This window comes from Aquarana catesbeiana, linkage group LG12 (assembly GCF_042186555.1).
Source record: "Aquarana catesbeiana isolate 2022-GZ linkage group LG12, ASM4218655v1, whole genome shotgun sequence".
In the NCBI taxonomy this organism is placed as follows: domain Eukaryota; kingdom Metazoa; phylum Chordata; class Amphibia; order Anura; family Ranidae; genus Aquarana; species Aquarana catesbeiana.
The window spans coordinates 68,371,094-68,390,144 of record NC_133335.1 but is presented as its reverse complement, the minus strand read 5'-3'; the positions used below and the strand labels follow the sequence as shown (position 1 = coordinate 68,390,144).

The 19,051-nt window shown below is 45.6% G+C and overlaps 1 protein-coding gene across 5 annotated transcripts in view; it reads left to right on the top strand.

Annotated features, from left to right (window-relative positions):
- Nucleotides 1-19,051, top strand: part of THRA (thyroid hormone receptor alpha) — a 344,747-nt gene that overhangs the window by 190,035 nt on the left and 135,661 nt on the right. The window lies entirely within an intron of this gene.

Below are 19,051 nucleotides of genomic sequence, written 5' to 3'. Positions count from 1 at the left end.
CACCTGCCTTTACACACACTTGAACTTTAATGGCATCCCAGTCTTAGTCCGTAGGGTGCAATATTGAGTTGGCCCACCCTTTGCAGCTATAACAGCTTCAACTCATCTGGGAAGGCTGTCCACAAGGTTTAGGAGTGTGTCTGTGGGAATGTTTGACCATTCTTCCAGAAGCGCATTTGTGAGGTTAGGCACTGATGTTGGACAAGAAGGCCTGGCTCACAGTCTCCGCTCTACTTCATCCCAAAGGTGTTCTACTGGGTTGAGTTCAGGACTCTGTGCAGGCCAGTCAAGTTTCTCAATCCCAAACTCGCTCATCCATGTCTTTTTGGACTTTGCTTTGTGCGCAGTCATGTTGGAACAGGAAGGGGCCATCTCCAAACTGTTCCCACAAAGTTGGGAGCATGAAGTTGTCCAAAATGTCTTGATATGCTGACACTTTAAGAGTTCCCTTCACTGGCTTTAAGAGGCCAAGCCCAACCCTTGAAGAACAAACTCACACCATAACCCCCCCCCCCTTCATCAAATGATTTGGACCAGTGCACAAAGCAAGATCCGTAAAGACATGGATGAGTGAGTTTGGGGTGGAGGAACTTGACTGGCCTGCACAGAGACCTGATCTCAACACCTTTGGGATGAATTATGCCCCGTACACATGATCATACATTCCGACAACAAAATCCATGGATTTTTTCCGATGGATTTTGGCTCAAACTTGTCTTGCATACACATGGTCACACAAATCTTGTCGGAAATTCTGAACGTCAAGAATGCGGTGACGTACAACACGTATGACGAGCCAAGAAAAATGAAGTTCAATAGCCAGTGCGGCTCTTCTGCTTGATTCCGAGCATGTGTGGAACTTTGTGTGTCGGAATTGTGTACACACGATCAGAATTTATGAAAAAGGATTTTGTTGTCGGAAAATTTGAGATCCAGATCTCAAATTTTGCGTGACGGAAATTCCGATGGAAAATGTCCGATGGAGCCTACACACGGTCGGAATTTCCGACAACAAACTCCCATCGAACATTTTCCATTGGAAAATCCAACCATGTGTTAGGGGCATAAGAGTGGAAACTGCAAGCCAGGCCTTCTTGTCCAACATCAGTGCCTGACCTCACAAATGCACTTCTGGAAGAATGGTCAAACATTCCCTTAGACACACTCCTAAACCTTGTGGATAGCGGTTCCAGAAGAGTTGAAGTTGTTATAGCTGCAAAGTGTGGGCCAACTCATCATTGAACCCTACGGACTAAGATTGGGATTCCATTAAAGTTCATGTTGTGTAAAGGCAAGTGTCCCAATACTTTTCACAATATAGTGTATGTACCTGTAACTATTGTTAGTATTTTAAATTAAGGTGACTTTTTAAATGTACGCCGCTCTTTTATAAGACAGTATTAAAAGCAAAAAAAGGTGTGCAAAGTGTAAGCAACTCATAGCAGCCAATGTAGTTTTCTCCTGTCATGTCACCTTTCAGAATAGACTAATTTGGTCAATGAAATGAATTGTTGATTGGCTGGTGTGAGTAACTAAGCTTACTGTAGGCATCGGTCTATGCACATTGTTAGCTTGGAAAAAAATTAACTTTTTCAAGTTGCAGCTCAGAGTAATGTTTTGGTCTGTGGCGCTCTGCTTGAAAATGATTGGAGTCATACTGTGTGTGTGCCAACTCCGACCATTCCAATGTTATGACTTACACATAGTAATGAAAGCTACTCTTGGATCATAGGAGCAGAGCTGTTTTTGTTTGTGATTGAGATCTGCTTTTAAATCATATGTGGATGATGAAAAATCTGAATGCAAGGGTTTGAACTTTTTAACATTCTCCCACATGTCTATAATTGTTCTAGCTGGAGGAGCCTATAAATGTGGGGTTTTTGCTAAAAGGGTTGTTTTCTTCTGAGATGGAGTTATGTTATAGGGTTAGTTTAGATACAAATGGAACTTGGGACGCTGGAGTTATATAAATGTTTGGCGGTCTGGATGGCCCGCTATAAAAACATTTACAGTACATTACTAGCGTTAGTTTTATATGTGGAGGTTAAAGTCTACCAGCCACTTTATCTTCTGAAAACTGAACTAGGGTTAAGCAACATATAGATTGTCTGAATGACTGTCTTTTACTAACAGGAAGGAACTGTTGTAATTACACGTTGGCTTATTTCTGCAAATCACAGTGATAGGAGGCATCGTTCTGAGCTGTTAGCCGTCTTGAAGGCACTCTATTTCTAGTTTACCGGTTTGGGATTACTGCATGCATAGCAATAGCTAACACTTGCAGGTTTATAGGCTTTACATACAGAGATACAATAGTATTCCTTTACAGTACCATGGCTTTACATGCTTGCCAGTAAAACCCTCTGCTGCTGAAAACAAAGGTCGAATCACATTGCAACTCTTCTTGTGTTATTGTAGTGTGCTTATCTTCACTTTAGGCCCCTAAGGCAACCTGCCGCTTGCTGTACGACAGTTCAATACAAGCTTTGAAAATGTAGGTAGCTTGAGAATCATTAATTTCATGCCAGGGCACGGCGTCATGTTCACATCTCAGCATGCTCTGCAGTCCAACAGGCTAGAAGCATGGAACAATCTGTTACCAGTAAATTTACAGTTCTTATTTGTATAGAACTAAAATATTACACAGTGCTTTCCAGAGAACTCCAAAGTCACTTATCTACACTGTAGATATAGAGCAACCTTTTTCAACCAGGGTGCCTTGGCAAAATGCCTAAAAATTGCCCAAAAATTGTATACAAGCCAGCAGGGGGATTAAGCCTGCCTTTTTAGTTATACAAAGCCACGGGTTTTCATTGTTGCACCATTGCAACCTTCTAGGCACCGGCGTCCTATCAACCAATGATGTCATCGTTTGATAAGGAAGACGTCAGGTGCCTGCACAGTGGGGGTCGACTAATTTTCAGGGTGGCTGATTATTGGGGGCCGATATTCACATTTTTAAAATAATCTGTCAGAAACTTACCGATATTACCGATATTGGTCAGACCTCCTCTACCTGTCCCCGCGCGGCGCTCACTGCAGTCTCTGCCAATTTCTGTCAGCAGTGCGGCGGGCAGCAGAGAGATGACATCATCTCTCACTGCCCGCCTCGCATCCCTGCTGTTCCCTCCCCTACAGCAGGGCTGCAAAGACTGCACTTGACAGGGCTGCGAAGACTGCTCTTGACAGAGCTGCAGCCACAGGCAAGCAGAACGGCAGTTATGTCATCTCTCACCGCCCGCATGTGGAAGTTTACCTGCTCAGACACAGAGGAGAGGCTGCCAGAAGTAGTGACAAGCTGCATATGGGTGACAGGTGAGAGTGGCAAGTGACGGCACCTGTAATAGGCTATCAGCCTGAGAGGTGGCCGAAAATCAGTATCGGCCCTGAAAAAACTATATTGGTTGACCCCCTACTGCACAGCATCCTTGTTTGCCCCTCTCTGCCAGTACTGGGGTCACATTAGCTTAGTGAGGGCAAGAAACTGAGTGAGAAGGGAAATGTTGGAATAATGGTCAGTATCAGTGTGCAAAGGTGTATTTGCTTTATTATTATTATTATTATTATTATTATTATACAGGATTTATATAGTGCCAACAGTTTATGCAGTGCTTTACAATATAAAAGGGAGACAATACAGTTATGATACAATAAAATACAAGAGGATTAAGAGGGCCCTGCTCAGAAGAGCTTACAATCTAATAGGTGGGGCAGGTGGTACAAAAGGTTGTCACTGTGGGGAATGAGCTGATGGAAGTGGTAATAGATTAGTTGGAGATGTGATAAGCTTCCCTGAAGAGATGAGTTTTCAAGGATTGCCTGAAGGTAGCAGGAGTAGGGGATAGCCGGACAGGTTGAAGTAGCGAGTTCCAGAGGATGGGAGAGGCTCTGGAGAAATCCTGGATGTGAGCATGGGAGGAGGAGATGAGAGAGCGCTTGAGAGTAGGAGGTCTTGAGAAGCGTGGAGAAGACAGTTTGGGTGATATTTAGAGACAAGGTTGGTGATGTAGCTTGGGGCAGAGTTGTGAATGGTTTTGTATGTTGTGGTTAGTATTTTGAATTTAATTTGCTGGGTGATTGGGAGCCAGTGTAGGGATTGGAGGAGAGGGTTGGCAGACACTGAGAAGTTGGTAAGGTGGATAAGTCAAGTCTGGCAGCAGCATTCATAATAGACTGAAGAGGGGATAGCCTATGAAGAGGCAGGCTAATGAGAAGGGAGTTGCAATAGTCAGGGCAAGAGATAACAAGGGAGTGAATGAGGAGCTTGGTGGTTTCATTTGTTAAAAAGGGGTGAATTTTAAAGATGTTACGGAGGTGAATTCTACAAACTTTTGACAACGATTGGACTTGAGGCTGAAATGACAAGTCAGAGTCTAGGATTACACCTAGTACCCTGGCGTGAGGGGAGTGACTGATGGTTGCATTGTTGATTTTGATGGAAAAGTCAGGGAGGGGGGCACGAGCAGGGAATATTATTAGCTCAGTTTTAGAGAGATTTAATTTAAGGAAGTGGTGCGACATCCATGGTGATATGTCAGTTAGTACATTAGTAATGCGAGAGGAGACTGAAGGAGTGAGGTGAGGAGCAGACAGATAGATTTGGGTGTCAATGGCGTATAAGTGGTATTGAAAGCCGTGAGTAGTTATTAAGTGACCAAGGGAGGAAATGTAGATAGAGAAGAGAAGGGGTCCAAGAATAGAGCCTTGGGGGACCCCCACAGAAAGGGGCAATGGAGGGGAGGAGACAGAGTTGTAGGTAATACTGAAGGAGTGCTATGATAGATAGGCAGAGAACCAGGATAGAGCATAATCTTGGAGGCCAAGGGAATGGAGTTTTTTGAGAAGGAGTGGGTGGTCCACAGTATCAAAGGCCGCAAAGAGGTCAAGTAGTAGGAGTATAGAGTACTGGCTGTTGGTTTTAGCAGTTAGTAAATCCTTAGTGACTTTTAGTAAGGCAGTTTCCGTGAAGTGCTGCAAGCGAAAGCCAGACTGTAGGGGATCAAGAAGGTTATTTTCACTGAGGCAAGAGCTAAGACGGTTGTAGACGAAGCGTTCTAGAAATTTAGAGGTGAATGGGAGCAATGAGATAGGTCTTAAGTTGTTCAGGTTGGTGGGGTCCAGTGAGGGCTTTTTAAGTATGGGAGTGATCTGCTCATGTTTTAGAGGGGAGGGGAAAGTGCCACTAGAGAGGGAGAGATTGAAAATGTGAGTGACTTATCATAGGATAAAAGAAGAGGGTGACCGTAGTAGTTGTGAGGGAACAGGATCCAAGGGAAAATTGGTAAGGTGGGCATGTGAGAAAAGTTTTGTAACCTCTTCAGTAGTAGCCAATTCAAAAGAGGAGAGTGTTGAATGTGCTGTTAGGCAAGGTATGTTGGGTGGGGAAGATGTACGCACAGTGGAGGTGTCCTCACGAATTGCATCAATCTTGACTGTGAAGTGATTGGCAATCTCTTGGGCAGTGAGTGAGTTAGTGGGTAGAGGGGGTGGGGAACGAAGCAGAGGTTAAAGGTTGACAAGAGCTGACGGGGACTGGATGACAAGGTATTAAAAAGAGAGACAAAGTAGGCTTGTTTGGCAGCATGGATGCAGGAATTGTATTTTAGAAGGGCAGATTTATATAGGGTGAAGTCTTGCAGGCATTTGGTTTTACGCCACAGTCGTTCAAGAGAACGGCAATGTCTCTTGAGATCTCTAGTGTTGTCAGTTTGCCAGGGTTGTAACGGTCGGGGCCTGATTCTGCATGTGGTTAGAGGAGCAAGTGCATCTAGTGATGATGAGCGTGAACTGTTGTAGACAGAGGTGGCCAGGTCAGGACAGGGGAGAGATTATGTCATATAGGTGGTCAGTAGCAGAATAGAGAAGAGAAGGGTTAAAATTGCGAAGGTTCCTACAAGTAATTGTTTGCTGTTTGGAGGGATGGGTGGTTGGAGGCAAGGATACAGTGAAACTGATGAGGTTGTAATCAGAGAGAGGAAAGGGGGTGTTGGTGAGGTTGCCAGGATTTCACAGATGGGAGAATACAAGGTCAAGGGTATTACCATTGGAGTGAGTGGAAGTATGTGTCCAATTGGGTTAGGTCAAAAGATGAGGTAAAGTTGAGCTGTAGTTGGGCTGTTAACATTGACAGGAATGTTGAAGTCACCAAGAATGATAGTGGGTATTTCAGAGGAGAGAAACTAGGGTAGCCAGGCAGCAAAGTCATCAAGAAATTGCGATACTGGTCCAGGAGGCCAATAAATTGCTGCAATCCTCAGAGAAATAGGAAAAAAAAACAGATGAATACAGTGCATCTCAAAAGAAGAGAGGGATAGAGAGGGAGGGATAGGAAAGAAGGACTTGGAAGGTGCTTTGTGGGGATATAAGGAATCCAACTCCACCTCCGTTCTGTCTGTTTGGTCTGGGGGAGCGAGTCCAGTGGAGACCTCCATGGGAGAGGGCAGCAGGAGAAGCTAGTCAAAATTTTGAAGCCAGGTTTTGGTTATGGCGAGTATGTTAAAGCCATGAGAGATGAAGAGGTCATGTACAGGTATTAGTTTGTTACAGATGGAGCAGGCGTCCAAAGGACGCCTGCGATTGGTGTGCTGTTTGAGGAAGCAGGGGAATAGAAATTAAACTGAGTGTATTGCAGTGGTTGCCAGAGGAGGAGGGGTATTAGATATGTGGCTTGCAGTTGGAAAATGGCAGACCAGGATTAGGAGAAATGTCACCTGAGACTAGGAGGAGGAGGAGTGTGAGGAAGGCAAAATGGGAGTGGGATGTGCACGAGCGCACATGTCTAATGGCCCTGGAGTTTATGTCAGCATGTGGGTGCAGCAAATGCAGGAGGTGATGGGTGCCATACAGTAGGTGACCGTGATATTGTGTCAATCTCGCCGCACTTCTCGGCGAGATTTGACACCTACGAGTCCCGTTGCAGGAGCCAGCGCCGAGATGGCTCAGTCATCGGGAAAGGAAAACGTTGTTTTCCTCCCGCGATGAGTGACAGGCAGCGCTGACAGCTGTCTAGTATGAATCCTGAGGCGGGAACACCGCGCCAAATTTTAAATGAAAAAACCGGCGTGGGTTCCCCCCTCGGAGGCATACCAGGCCCTTAGGTCTGGCATGGATTGTAAGGGGAACCCCCTATGCCGAAAAATCGGCGTGGGGGTCCCCCCCAAATCCATACCAGACCCTTATCCGAGCACGCAGCCCGGCCGGACAGGAAAGGGGGTGGGGACGAGCGAGCGCCCCCCCCCTCCTGAGCCGTACCAGGCCGCATGCCCTCAACATGGGGGGGTGGGTGCCTTGGGGGAGGGGGGCGCCCTGCGGCCCCCCCACCCCAAAGCACCTTGTCCCCATGTTGATGAGGACAAGGGCCTCTTCCCGACAACCCTGGCCGTTGGTTGTCGGGGTCTGCGGGCGGGGGGCTTATCGGAATCCGGGAGCCCCCCCTTAATAAGGGGGCCCCCAGATCCCGGCCCCCCACCCTGTGTGATTGAGTATGGGGTACATGGTACCCCTACCCATTCACCTAGGCAAAAGTGTCAATATAAAAAAAACACACTACACAGGTTTTAAGAGTAATTTATTAGTCAGCTCCGGGGTCTTCTTCCGACTTCGGGGGGTCTCCTTCCGACTTCTCCCGGTGTTCGGCCTCTTCTCCCGGGCCCCGCCGCTATCTTCTTCCAGCTCTATTGCCAGCGAGGGGCCCGGTCTGCTGCCGCTGTCTTGTCGCCGCTGTCTCGCCGCCGCTGTCTCGCCGCCGCTGTCTCTCCGCTTCTTCTCTTCTTTTCTTCTTCCCCGATGTTGACACGACGCTCTCTCCGGCTGGAATGCTGTGTGCGAGCTGCGGAGCCATTTATATAGGCGGTAACCCCGCCCCCTTACGACGTCATGGTCCCAGCATGCGCAGGGACTCTGGGGCCACGCCCCCTTATGACGCCAGAGTCCCTGCGCATGCTGGGACCATGACGTCGTAAGGGGGCGGGGTTACCGCCTATATAAATGGCTCCGCAGCTCGCAAACAGCATTCCAGCCGGAGAGAGCGTCGTGTCAACATCGGGGAAGAAGAAAAGAAGAGAAGAAGCGGAGAGACAGCGGCGGCAAGACAGCGGCAGCAGACCGGGCCCCTCGCTGGCAATAGAGCTGGAAGAAGATAGCGGCGGGGCCCGGGAGAAGAGGCCGAACACCGGGAGAAGTCGGAAGGAGACCCCCCGAAGTCGGAAGAAGACCCCGGAGCTGACTAATAAATTACTCTTAAAACCTGTGTAGTGTGTTTTTTTTATATTGACACTTTTGCCTAGGTGAATGGGTAGGGGTACCATGTACCCCAAACTCATTCACACAGGGTGGGGGGCCGGGATCTGGGGGCCCCCTTATTAAGGGGGGGCTCCCAGATTCCGATAAGCCCCCCGCCCGCAGACCCCGACAACCAACGGCCAGGGTTGTCGGGAAGAGGCCCTTGTCCTCATCAACATGGGGACAAGGTGCTTTGGGGTGGGGGGGCCGCAGGGCACCCCCCTCCCCCAAGGCACCCACCCCCCCATGTTGAGGGCATGCGGCCTGGTACGGCTCGGGGGGGGGGGGGGCGCTCGCTCGTCCCCACCCCCTTTCCTGGCCGGCCGGGCTGCGTGCTCGGATAAGGGTCTGGTATGGATTTGGGGGGGACCCCCACGCCGATTTTTCGGCATAGGGGGTTCCCCTTACAATCCATGCCAGACCTAAGGGCCTGGTATGCCTCCGAGGGGGGGAACCCACGCCGGTTTTTTTCATTTAAAATTTGGCGCGGTGTTCCCGCCTCAGGATTCATACTAGACAGCTGTCAGCGTTGCCTGTCACTCATCGCGGGAGGAAAACAACGTTTTCCTTTCCCGATGAGCGAGCCAGCGCGACGTTCACAGTACCCTGTCGCCGAGAACCAGCGCGATGGTATCGCGCTGGAAACACAATCTCGCGGTCAGGTACTGTAGTAGGGAGAGGGTAGGAGTGAGGGTGATATGTACATGCTGCAGGGTAGAGAGGAGGGGTAGAGTAAGGATAATTTGAGAGAAGACACTGATGTGAGAAGGAAGAGAAGAAGGAGCATGTTATTGGATAGAGAGTGGGAATCTGACTTCATATAAAATAAATGTCAAATGCTGGTTTGCTTGTCGTCTTTCAGAGTGGAGTAGTGTTCTTGTATCTTCATCCAGCTTTAGTTATTCTGCTTTCTTAAAACTGCGGCGGTGAAACTGCGTATCACTCATGACAAAGCCACTCCAGAAAAGAGCCATGGTGTCTGCGCAGAGCCTTGCCCCTGTCTATGCCACCCCATAGGCTTCTTTAAATTTATAGGGAGACTAAACAGGCATGCAGTTCTCAATTGGTCATTATAGGGTCTGATTTGAGGCACCTGAATATGGGAGAGGAGATGGCCAGTACCAGACCAGCTACAGACACAGGCTCGGGTTGTTAAGCTAATTACCTCTCTTGATCACTCAAGCCAAATGGGGTCGAGAATCAATCACCAGTAAGGTTGCTATTGCAGTGTGTGTTATAGAGCTAGCATTAAATATAGAAGTTTAAAGATATGGCAGCAGAAGACATTTCCCAAACATGATACAGCAATGTCAGATAGTGTAGAGTGTACAGATAGATAGAAGACATTAACCAAAAATGATACAGCTTTAGAAGAATAAATCACTAACGTTGGGTGTCCTACGAGTGTGGATGTTGCTGGGTTATGTTTAGTCCATTGTTTTAGTTTTTCCATCATTTTAGAATGGGGTGCCTCGAGATGTGCACAATTTTAAAGGGTGCCTTGATTGAAAAAAGGTTGAGAAACATTGCTGAAGAGAGTATCACTAACTAAAGCTAAAGAGTAAGCTCTAAATTTGGCATCTTGCACTTTGGGACCAGTGGCCCTCTAAAGAATCGCCCTCACTGGTCCATTGCTTAAAAACAAATTTTAAAGTGGACCTAGCAATAGAAACAATTTTCATAATAATGCTACCTGAAGTTTACTTTCAATCTGTTGTAATTCCCTGCAAAATAAAAGTCAAACTAGGCGTGGGAGGATCCGCATTAAGAGCCAACAAAGTGTGGCATCGCAGACTGTTACTGGAAACTATCATAACACACATAGAGCAATTGCTGATTCCTGTATATGGATGATTATATTTCCATACACATTTCCTACACTTGCTGCAAGTATGTGGTCACTGAGTTATGAAGGTTTTTGATTTGCCTTGTTTTATGCCATACAAAGCATGTAAATGCTATGGAAGTGGTGCTGCCTCTTTATATTATGTGTGGAATGTGATATGTTTTATATGGCATCCTCCAAAAAATGACAGATAAGTGGTAAATGTAGAGCTCAGGCTTTCCCCGGTCATGGCTCTGTAGCATGCAGAGGCTGATCAAACAGAACAGTGCTATCAGGAAAGAGTTAATAATTTCTCCCTGGACTCTGCACAGGAGCAGTACACCCGAAAGTGAACTTTAACCGTTCAAACGGAGGTGAACAAGAGGAGGCTTAGGGGTATGGAGGCTGCTGCCATCCTGTTTAATGTTATCATATGGCCGGTAAACATAAATGGCAGGTTAGTGTTGAAATAAAAAAGAATTTAAATTGGACCTAGCATGCAGTATATATATTTTTTATTTTATACATATAAGGAAGGGGTACCCGACAAAAAAATATATACAGCATAATAATTATATGGGAATATACGAAGGTCACACTATATACCAAAATGAATAACTTTTTGAGGCAATCATGTAATCAACAGGAATATTTAAGTTTGGTGACTAACTCACAACAAAGTAATGTAAAAAAAAAATACATACAGTATATATATATATATATATATATATATATATATATATATATATATATATATTATATTACACCAGTATTATCATGGGGATTCCCCTGTGGATGGAGGAATCCTCCCAATTGCACTATTGTATTCTGACAGGGGGGGGGGGGGGGGGGGGGGAACGACTCCTCCACTGTCAGAATACACAGCTCAGCGCCATTGGTTGCAGCTGCTAGTCAAGCAGCTTTTTTTTAGGACAGGGCAGATGAACAAAAGCCGATCGGTAGCTTGACAACTACAGTGGCCACTAGGTGCCGATATCGAGTATTTGCACGAGTATCTGTACTCGTGCAAATCAAGCGATACCTGAAACCGATACTTTCAGGCTCGGCTCTTTGAGCTGTCAGTGGGTCTCCCCAGTGTTAAAGAAGTCCGGTAATTGGAGCTGTCAAAAAAAAAAAAAAGAAAGTAGCCGGTGTCTTGCCGAGAAAATTCCCCCGGAGGATAAGGACCCCCCTGTAGTGCACAGGCGCAGCGCTTGCGCAGTAGGAACAACAAGGGAGCCGCCGAAAAGAGCCGAAGAAGAACAGCTGATCGTTAGCTCTATACGGCGCCTGTGCACTACATTCTAACCTAAGTCCACGTTAAAGCACCACCATCCAAGTGGACATAGAATTAGAACATTAAAATGCCGAGCGCAACGAAGCCGTGCCCGAAGCATAGCGAGCCCGTGAGGGGCCTGTTACAAAGTGATTTTATTACTATAGTCTTGGCACGTAGGCGCCGTGTACAGCTGACTCAAGTGTTCAGCTTCGGCTCTTTTCGGCGGCTCCCTTGTTGTTCCTACTGCGCAAGCGCTGCGCCTGCACACTACAGGGGGGGGGTCATTATCCGCCAAGGGGAACTTTTTCGGCAGAACACTGGCAATGTTTATTACCAACATTGCTCAGCCCTGAAACACGAAAATAAAAAGAAACATTGTTACTTTTTTTTTATATTTCTGTTTCTTCATTTGCAGATCAAAAGGATGAACAAATGTTCCTCGTTTAACCCCCTTAATAACCCTCAATTTACTCTAATCAGCCTTAATTAATTCCCTATTCTCCTCCATTTAATTATTATTTTCCTGCTTTTTTTTCTTTTGTTCACGTCTATTTTATAAACGATAAACAATTAAAAATTTTTTTTTTGTTTGCTTTGTTAGTGAATATTTTTACACAAATATATTTACATATACCGGTATTTACACATTTCACATTGAAAAAGCACTCAATTAAAAAAAAAATCTTTTCAATGCTTTGTACCATTGCTGACAGTTGAAGTTAAAACAAAACAGTTGCGGTAGGTATCAGTAATTGATACGCGAGTACTAAAATAAAAGTATCGGTACTTGTACTCATTGTGAAAAAATGGTATCGGTGCATCCCTAGTGGCCACACATAGATTGAAATTCGGCCAGTCTCTGCTGAACCCACCAAATTTCAATCCATCTATGGCCAGTATATCACATCATCTTGAAAACAAGACTGTTAATATGCACACATCAATGCACATACTGATGATAGGGGACATTTGTCCAATTGTTTTCTTTAACCAGTTGACATCTGCGCTATAGCCTAATGACGGCTACAGCGCGGACCTGAATTCCCGGGAGGCCGTCATATGACGGCCTCCCCGGTGCACGCACCCTGCAGGGCGCGCTGTGATCACCGAGTCACTGAGACTCGGGTGATCACCGATCCGAGTAAGGGGCCGGTCCCGGGCCCTTACCATGTGATCAGCTGTCAGCCAATGACAGCTGATCACATGATCAAAACAAAAGCTCTGTGATCGTTTGTTTTTTTTCTCCTCGCGCTAGGAGAAAAAAAAAACGATCACTGGCTCATCAGCCAGGGACATCAGTCCCGAAGAGGAAAAGGCAATAATGCCTCATATGTGCCAGTAGTACCCCCTGCCAGTGCCACCTGACAGTGCCCACCAGTGCCACCTATCAATGCCTACAAGTGCCACTTATCAATGCCCCCAAGTGCCACCTATCAATGCCCACCAGTGGTGCCAATCAGTGCCACCTAGCAGTGCTGCCTATCCGTGTAACAGATCAGTGCCCATCACTGCCACCCATCAGTGCCCATCACTGCCACCCATCAGTGCCCATCACTGCCACCTATCGGTGCCCATCAGTGCCGCCTCATCAGCGTACATCAATGAAGGAGAAAAATTACCCTTTTTTAAAATTTAATAACAAAATATAAAAAAAATTTTTTTTTTTTTTTAAATTCGGTCTTTTTACATTTTTTTTTAACAAAAAATAAAAACCGCAAAGGTGATCAAATACCACCTGTGGGAAAAAAGTGATAAAAATTTCATTTGGGTACAGTGTTGTATGACCGCGCAATTGTCATTCAAAGTGCGTCAGCGCTGAAAGCTGAAAATTGGTCTGGATAGGAAGGGGGTTTAAGTGCCCAGTAAGCAAGTGGTTAAAGCCACATAGCTGAAATGGTTGTGCACATCTAATTATTCATCCAGCATGTTTCCTGAAACAGTGTCCACTTTACCAAGGATGTATGTGAAGAGAAACTTCAGTCCCCTTGATTGTGACTCTGCCCTCCGCCACAAGTGCTGGCGTTTTTGATAGACCTGTAAATGCTTAAAGGGCTCTGCCTGGAACTCCTTCACTTCTCCATGCTTGCGCATGAAAATGTGCAGATCTCTGCCGATTCCCGAAGCCCAAAGTCATTTTCATCTACTCAAGAGAGGAGGATGTCCTGCCCTGCAGAACCAAGAAAATAGGGAAGCACTTAAAAAAAAATATTCAAATGTGGCAGAGGGAGGGGCGGGAGCATTGTGTTTCGGGGTAGAGATCTGCTTTAAAGCATTTCCTTAGGAGAGAATATATAGTATGTAAATATAGTTATCACATGATCCGTTCCTTGGAGTGCAAAAATATTCTGTAGGCAAATTAGCTTTGACTGGTATGGTCATTAGATTGCAAACTCTTCTGGGGACAGATGTAAACAGTTCAGGATTCTCTATAAGGCTTTGCTGAATATTTTTGCACTGTATAGGAGTTAAATAAATAAATCAAAGTTGCATAAATGTCAAATATACAACCTTCTTGCATTATGTTTATAGCTAGTTCACTGCAACCAGCCAGCATATATTTAATGGGTGGCAATCAGTCAGAAAAAGTTTCAATTAGTGTAACAGAATTAGAGCTGTGACACAATACTGCACAGAGCTCCCGGCATTTAGAGTTACACTATGCCGTTAGGCTAGACATACACATTAGGATAGAGAAATCAATAGATTCTGCAGTCCATGCTAAACAGGAATCTCCCCGCCGGTTATTGTACTGCCCAATCAGTAATTGCATCTGATTGGTTGCAGCCACTCTAAGTGCCGGTTCACACTAGAAGCGGCACGACTTGCAGGTCGCCTCACCGAGGCGACCTGCACACGACTGCCACGGCGACTTGCAAAACGACTTCTGTATAGAAGTCTATGCAAGTCGCCCCCAAAGTAGTACAGGAAACTTTTTTCTAAGTCGGAGCGACTTGCGTCGCTCCGATTAGAACGGTTCCATTGTACAGAACGGGAGGCGACTTGTCAGGCGGCTAGGTCGCCTGACAAGTCGCCCCCGTGTGAACCGGCTCTTAAGCTGAAAAATTTCCTTACAGCACATTCAAATTTTAGATTGAAGTTTGTCGAACTAGGTGGTGTGACAGGGCCACCTGTGTCCCTAATTGCAGACATTTCAGCAGGAATTGGCCGAAATTTGGCCCGCATTAGACACCCTTACACTATTCAAGCTACGTATGGCCAGCATTAGGCCCCCTTACACTTTTCAAGCCACGTATGGCCAGCATTTGGCCCCCTCTACACTATTCAAGCCACGTATGGCCAGCATTAGGCCCCCTTACACTATTCAAGCCACGTATGGCCAGCATTAGGCCCCCTTATACTTTTCAAGCCACGTATGGCCAGCATTAGGCCCCCTTACACTTTTCAAGCCACGTATGGCCAGCATTAGGCCCCCTTACACTATTCAAGCTACGTATGACCAGCATTAGGCCTCCTTACACTTTTCAAGCCATGTATGGCCAGCATTAGGCCCCCTTACACTTTTCAAGCCACATATGGCCAGCATTTGGCCCCCTTACACTATTCAACCACGTATGGCCAGCATTAGGCCCCCTTACACTATTCAAGTCATGTACAGTGGGTATAGAAAGGAATCACTCCCCATTAAAATAATCACATTTTGTTGCTTTGCAGCCTGAAATGAACACAGACACAGTTTTTGTTTTATCCTGCTGTATTTATAACATTCAAGTGAAAGATATAATACCAACATGTAACAGAAACATTTAAATACTGTGTCATTATTTTGTTGGACCACCTTTTGCTTTCATTCCAGCTTTTAGTCTGTTGGAATATGTCTCTACTAACTTTGCAATATTTGCCGGCTCATCTTTGCAGAACTGCTCAAGTTCAATTAAGTTTGATGGTAATCATTTGTGGACTGCAGTCTTCAAGTCATTCCACAGATTTTCAATGAGGTTTAGGTCCAGGCTTTGACTAGGCCATGCAAGGACATTCACCTTTTTCTCCTTTAACCACTGTGTAGTCATTTTTGCTGTGTGCTTTGGGTCATTGTCATGTTGGCAGGTAAACCTTCTTCCCATTGACAACCTTCTGGCAAAGGGCAGCAGATTTTCTTCAAGAATTTGATGGTATTTTGCCCCATCCATTTTTCCTTCTATCCTGACAAGTGCTCCAGTCCCTGCTGCAGAGAAACAACCCCATAACAGGATATTACCACCTCCATGCTTTACTGTAGGAATGTTGTTATTTGGATGGTGAGCTGTATTGGATTTCTGCCAGACATATCGTTTGGCGTTGAGGCCAAATAATTAAATTCTCATCTGAACATAACACATTTTTCCATGTGGCCTTAGAATCTTTAAGGTGTGTTTTGGCAATGCTCAGTTGTGATTGCATGTGGCCTTTCATTTTTTGAAACCCTCTCATACAAGCCACATTTGTGAAGAATTTGTGATATTGTTGTCACATACACACAGTGACCACTCTTTGTCTTAAATTCATGCAACTGCTTCAGAGTTGCTGTAGGCCTCTTGGTATCCTCTCTGACCAGTTTCCTCCTGGCTCTTGCGTCCGGTTTGGAGCGATGTCCTGATCCAGTGAGGGTCTTTGCTGTACCAAATACCTTCCACTTCTTAACAATAGACTTCACTGTGCTTCTATGCATTGATCAAGTCTTTGAAATTTTTGTGTACCTCTCCTGATTTGTGCCTGTCCACAACTTTATCATTGAGATCTTTTGACAGTGCCTTGCCACCCATAGTTAATTGTTTGCTTCAGTTGCACTACCTGGGACTGAAATGTTCCAAGAAAGCTCTTTTCCTGCTGAGCTAATCAAAATCACCAGAGCTGATCACAGTTGAAAGTCAAATGGCTTTGTGTGCCATTGAGAAGGTGATTAGCTACAGCTGATTGAGTTTACAAGTCATTTTTAGGAGGGGGTGATCCTTTTTCCAACTCAGTGATTCGGTTTTTGAATATATTTTTTTTCCAGACATGTTGCTGTTAAATCTTTCACTTGGATGGTATAAGTTGCACTGAGTAAATACAGCTGGATAAAACAAAAACTGTGTCTGTTTTCAATTCAGGCTGCAAAGAAACAAAATGTTATTATTTGAAAGGGGGGGGGTGATTTTTTTTTTTATACACCCATTGTATCTCCAGCATTAGGCCCCCTTACACTATTCAAGTGTATGGCCAGCATTAGGCTTTCTTACGTTAATCCTAAACTAATGTTAACTTAACGCCCAATGGCAACATTTTTTTTGGCTTTGGATTGAGTAGGGACAAGATAAGTTTTAATTTATGCCATTTCATTGAGAAGTTTTATGCTTTTATTCTGTCCCTATGACATCAGGACAGGAAGGCATATAGACAGCAATAACAAAATGCCAATTCCACCTTTCCTTCACACCCCCCCCCCCCAAACATCCTAGAGACATGTTTTTTTTTTTCTTTATATACTAAACCTTTTTTCAGGCTGGACACATGACACTATTTCTTTTTCACCTTCTTCAGCGATGGGCAGTCCCCAAAGATGCAGAGAGCGTCAGTGACCTCTGTGCTGTGTACTATGAGTGCAGTGCGCCATGATGAAGCCCCCCCCCAGGAGTGGGTCCATGATGCCCGGCACATACAGGGATTTTTTTTTTCTGTTTAGATTTCAGGTAGATTTGGCCTTTAACCCCTTTCTTGTGCTTGGATCCTCTTCTCCTCTTCTTGAAGACCATCCCTTTTCACCGGATAATGCTAGGATCAGGATGCTGTTATTTTGTGAAATGCTGCGGGTTGCAACCTACCGTAGTTCTTTGTAGCTCATGATTAAATAAAGCCTGCAGTCTTTTTTTAAACTGGCTTTGAGGAGCCTGAAATGCATACTTCTGTTGTGTCATCACCACAGACACAGTTATGTAACTTGTGGGATTGTGCCAGACAAATGAAAGCAGTCATATTTTCTCGGTCTGTGTCACTCTGCCATTTAAGGGACAAGCTCTATTTCCCGCAGCTGTCACCTATGTGTGTGAAGTATACTTACTCAGCAAACAGCCTTTCCTAGAATTCCCTATTGTGTAGGAAGCCAGATAACCCATTTATTTGTTTATATCTGTCATTTAATCAGGGAGTCATACAAAATAATAACATAATAAAAGGAAAATAGCTGCATGCATTCAGATCTGGGAAAGTGGGTGGATTAATCTGACACTGTATCAAGAGGTATCCACATTCATTTTAGAATGATGGGCGAGGGAAAGAAACTTTAAAAATGTAATTTTTAATACCATGTGCTCCCCAGGTTTGAGGTTTTCGGGGTCTCTAAGAGCCTTTTCACACTGCCAGCGCCTGAAAAACCCTGGTAAAGCGCTGCTTAAACTAGCGGCGCTTTACCAGCGTTTTTCAAGCGCTAGCAGGGAGCTTTTAACCCCTGCTAATTGCCGAATAAAGGGTTCAAAGCGCCCACAAAGCGCAGCTGCCAAAAGCGCTTTGCAGGCGCTTCCCATTGATTTCAGTGGGAAGGGGCGCTTTAGGAGGTGTGTATTCACCGCTCCTAAAGCACTGCAAAGAAGCTGCTTGCAGGACTTTTTTTGACGTCCTGCCAGCGCAGTGCCTCAGTGTAAAAGCACTCGGGCTTTTACATTGGGATTGCAGATGAGGCTTCTTTCAGGCGCTTTACAGGCGCTTTTTTTAACGCTAAAGCGCCTGAAAAACGCCCCAGTGTGAAAGGGGTCTTAGAGAAAATGACAATATATCACATAGGACTCTAGCTAAAGATTCTTGGGGACTGCTCTGTCAGGACTTGAGTGCCAGTTCACACATCTGCTGTGCTGTGCAGATCACACGCGATGTCTATGCAATGTCTGTGCGATGCAAATTCAGCCATACTAGATTGTATGGTTGAATTTGCATCGCATGTGGACCAAAATCGTGCTGGCCCCTTTTTTTTTTTTTTTTGTCCACGCCAGAATTGTGTCTGAATTGACAGTTCACACTGCGATATGCGAACCAATCTGGGGGTGTCATTATCTTTCTATTGACACCTGCAGCGGTTCACATAAGGCAGTGTGAACTGCTTGCGAGTTCTGTGCGATGCGGAAACCAGCACTGGAATTGCGATAGTTCCCGCATCATGCTGGTGTGGACCGGCACTGATGGTTGTGAGAAATGTGCAATAGAGAAGATATTGCAGGCAACACAACAGTCTTTTTTTCTTAAGCCCAGTACACACTAGTACTTTTCGTTCAACCTAGCAGGGCTGAACTAAAAAAAATCTGACAGGTCACGAGGAGCTGATGTACTAATTAATTATCTGATGTTAGTATAGCGATCTCCAAACAGAGTGCTGTTTGGGAGGCGGTCGGCAGACCTTTTTCGGTCATGCCCCCTTCGTCAGAAGCTGGCTGAACCGCCAGCTTCTGTCGGACCGACTTCAATACACACGGGTCGAATTGTTGCCCAACATTCGACACGTGTACTAGGCTTTAGGCTGATGTCAGATGGAAGATTCTGCTATTAGTGGTCCTGCTGACAGCCAGCAGAATCGCTAAGAAGTTGCCTGCTTGTCCATGCTGAATTGCTCCTGAGGCAGCAAGATGTCACCCCCCCACCCCACCCTGGCCTTTGGAGTAGGGAAAGTTTAGAACTTCTTCTGTCGTTGGGCTTTCACACCGGAG